At 45.2% G+C, this 4,049-nt stretch overlaps 1 non-coding gene across 1 annotated transcript; it reads right to left on the minus strand.

Moving 5' to 3' along the window:
• Positions 1-3,012: 3,012 nt before the first annotated feature.
• On the minus strand, positions 3,013-3,088 carry trnaa-ugc (transfer RNA alanine (anticodon UGC)). Its single transcript has one exon. It is a non-coding gene; the product is annotated as a tRNA-Ala (tRNA).
• Positions 3,089-4,049: the final 961 nt, after the last annotated feature.

A 4,049-nucleotide genomic window follows, 5' to 3' on the forward strand; every position in this document is an offset into this window, starting at 1 on the left:
CATTCGAGAACCTGCATGAATTTGATGACACTACTGACTATGATGCCACCTCAGTGATTCCATATATTAAGGAGCACATTTCATCACTGATGGGATTCTTTAAAAAGTACTTCCCTGAAAACAGTTCCCAAAATGACTGGGTGAGAGATCCTTTCAATGCACCAGCTCCAACTGGTTTCAGCTCTGCAGAGGAGGACCAGTTCATTGATATGACGTCTGACTACACATTGAGACTGAGTTTCACATCACAGACACTGAGTGAATTCTGGCTGAGTGTAGAGAGGCAGTATCCACTCTTAGGGCAGAGGACCATGGGCATTCTTCTTCCTTTTGCAACATCTTATCTTTGTGAGACTGGCCTCTCTGCTGTTTCTGCAATGAAGACCAAGTACAGGTCCCAGCTAAACATTGAGCAGGAGCTGAGAGTTGCAGTATCATGCTTCAAACCCCGCTTCGAAAAGCTGTGCTCTGCAAAACGTGCCATTAATCCGGACTTCCTCATTTTGATTTTTTTTAAATCAGCACAAATTGTTTTATTCATTTTTGTTTTATAGGTCAAAGTGTTTCATATATTGTGCTCCTGAGTTAATGTTGCTGATCAATTCAATTTGAATTTATTATTATTTATTGATTATATTTCATTTTATTTTTCAGTATCAAATGGTCAAAAAATGTTTACAGTTTAAATAAGGGTTGAATTTTTAATTTCAGGCAAATTGACGTTAACAATGTTAATAAAGTTATTCTTTGTTGTAAGTTGATCTATATTTCTTTCTTTTTTCTTTTTAAAAATGTCTTTAATGTTAATAAGGATACAATGTTAAGCAGAGGTGTACTTATAACAATTTTAAAGACAAATTGTACTATTTACAGTCACGGTGGAGAGTTGGGGGGCGCAAAATGTTTACTTCCTCCTAGGGGGGGGGGGGTAACAGAAAATAATTGAGAAGCACTGCCCAAACTGTTGCCACAAAGTTGAAAACAGAATCGTCTAATGCCATTATATGCTGTAGCGTTAAGATTTCCCTGAAACTAAGGGGTCTAGCCAGAACCATGAAAAACAGCCCCAGACCATTATTCCTCCTCCACCAAACTTTAAAGTTGGCAGTGTGGATTGGGGCAGGCAATCTATACTGAGCCGTTGTTGCTCCTAAATGTTTCCACTTCACAATAACCGCACTTACAGTTGCCCGGGACAGCTCTAGCAGGGCAGAAATTTTACAAACTGACTTGTTGGAAAGGTGGCATCTTATGACCGTGCCACATTGAAAGTCACTGAGCTATTCAGTAAGGCCATTCTGTTTCCAATGTTTGTCTATGGAGATTGCTTGACTGTGTGCTCGATGTTATAGCCCAGTGTCCCTGCTCATCTGCGTGAACATGCCTTAGGCATGCTGGAAGGAGGCATGAGGACTGCAGATGTGGCCAGGGCAATAAATTGCAATGTCTGTACTGTGAGACACCTAAGACAGCGCTGCAGGGAGACAGGACGGACAGCTGATCGTCCTCGCAGTGGCAGACCACGTGTAATAACACCTGCACAGGATCGGTGCATCCAAACATCACACCAGCGGGACAGGTACAGAATGGCAACAACTGCCCACGTTACACCAGGAAAGCACAAACCCGCCATCAGTGCTCAGACTGTCCTCAATAGGCTGAGAGAGGCTGGACTGAGGGCTTGTAGGCCTGTTGTAAGGCAGGTCCTCACTTGACATGACCGGCAACAACATCGCCTATGGGCACAAACCCACCGTCGCTAGACCAGATAGGACTGGCAAAAAGTGCTCTTCAATGACGAGTTACGGTTTTGTCTCACCAGTGGTGATGGTCGGATTTGCGTTCATCGTCGGAGGAATGAGCGTTACACCGATGTCTGTACTCTGGAGCGGAATCGATTTGGAGGTGGAGGGTCCGTCATGGTCTTGGGTGGTGTGTCACAGCATCATCGGACTGATCTTGTTGTCATTGCAGGCAATCTCAACGCTGTGGGTTACAGGGAAGACATCCTCCTCCCTCATCTGGTGCCCTTCCTGCAAGCTCATCCTGACATGACCCTCCAGCATGACAATGCCACTAGCCATACTGCTCGTTCTGTGCGTGATTTCATGCAAGACAGAAATGTCAGTGTTCTGCCATGGCCAGCGAAGAACCTGGATCTCAATCCCATTGATCACGTCTGGGACCTGTTGGATCGGAGGGTGAGAACTAGGGACAATCCCCCCAGAAATATCTGGGAACTTGGTGGAAGAGTGGGGTAACATCTCACAGCAAGAACTGGAAAATCTGGTGCAGTCCATGAGGAGGAGATGCAGCGCAGTACTTAATGCAGCTGGTGGCCACACCAGATACGGACTGTTACTTTGATTTTGACACTCCCCGTTGTTCATGGACACATTATTAATTTTCTGTTAGTCACATCTCTGTGGAACTTGTTCAGTTTGTGTCTCAGTTTTTGAATCTTATGTTCATACAAATATTGACACATGTTAAGTTTGCTGAAAGTGAATGTAGTTGACAGTGGGAGGATGTTTCTTTTTTTGCTGAGTTTATATTACATGGATTTATTATACTTTTTAAAATGGAGATGTTTCAAAGGTCTGCATCAGTGGCTTGTAGGCCATGGGTGGAAGCCAGGAGATGCTAAATGTGTTTATGTAAATATTTACTAAATAAATACAAATATTTTACAAAGTTACACAACAAAATAACAATAATGAAGCTACAGTATATACGGGGTTTTTGGTACTGATTCAATGTGCGAGTCAATGTGCGGGGGTACAGGTTAGTCAAGGTAATTGAGGTAATATGTACATGTAGGTAGGGGTAAATTGACTATGCATAGATAATAAACAGTGAGTAGCAGCAGCGGGAGGGGGTCAATGCAAATACTCTGGGTGGCCATTTGATTAATTGTTTGGCAGGCTTATAATAATAATAATATATCCCATTTAGCAGACGCTTTTGTCCAAAGCGACTTACAAGTCGGCTGGGGCCACTACTGCATATGGGTGGCCCCAGTGGGAATCGAACCCACGACGCTTGGCGTTGCAAGCGCCATGCTCTACCGACTGAGCCACACAGGACCCTGATGGCTTGGGGGTAGAAGCTGTTAAGGAGCCTTTCGGACCTAGACTTGATGCTCCGGTACCGCTTGCTGTGCGGTTGCAGAGAGAACAGTCTGCGACTTGGGTGGCTGGAGTCTTTGGCATTTTTTTTGGTCCGTTCTCTGACACCACCTATTATAAAGGTCCTGAATGGCAAGAAGCTTTGCCCCAGTGATGTACTGGGCCGTATGCACTAACCTCTGTTGCGCCTTACGATCGGATGCTGAGCAGTTGCCATACCAGGCGGTGATGCAACCAGTCAGGATGCTCTCCATGGTGCAGCTGTAGAACTTTTTGAGGCTCTGGGGACCCATGCCAAATCTTTTCAGTCTCCTGAGGGGGAATAGGCGTTGTTGGGCCCTTTTCATGACTGTCTTGGTGTGTTTGGACCATGATAGTTTGTTGGTGATGTGGACAACAGGGACCTTGAAGCTCTTGACCCACTCCACTGCACCCCGTCGAAGTGAATGTGGGCTGATTTATCGGCCCGTCAGGAAGTCCAGGATCCGGTTGCAGAGGGAGGTGTTTAATCCCATGGTCTTTAGCTTAGTGATGTGCTTTGTGGGTACTATGGTGTTGAATGCTGAGCTGTAGTCAATGAACAGCATTCTCACATAGGTGTTCCTTTTGTCCAGGTTGGAAAGGGCAGTGTGGAGTGCGATTGAGATTGTGTCATCTCTGAATCTGTTGGAGTGGTATGTGAATTGGAGTGGGTCCAGGGTTTCCGGGATGATGGTGTTGATGTGAGCCATGACCAGCCTTTTAAAGCACTTCTTGGCTGCAGACATGGTACAGGGCGATAGTGATTTAGGCAGGTTACCTTGCCATTCTTGCGCACAGAGACTATGGTGGTCTGATTGAAACATGTAGGTATTACAGACTCGGTCAGGGAGAAGTTGAAAATGTAAGTGAAGATACTTGCCTTTTTGTCTGTGCATGCTC

This window comes from Oncorhynchus masou, chromosome 5, assembly GCF_036934945.1.
Source record: "Oncorhynchus masou masou isolate Uvic2021 chromosome 5, UVic_Omas_1.1, whole genome shotgun sequence".
Classification (NCBI taxonomy): Eukaryota; Metazoa; Chordata; class Actinopteri; order Salmoniformes; family Salmonidae; genus Oncorhynchus; species Oncorhynchus masou.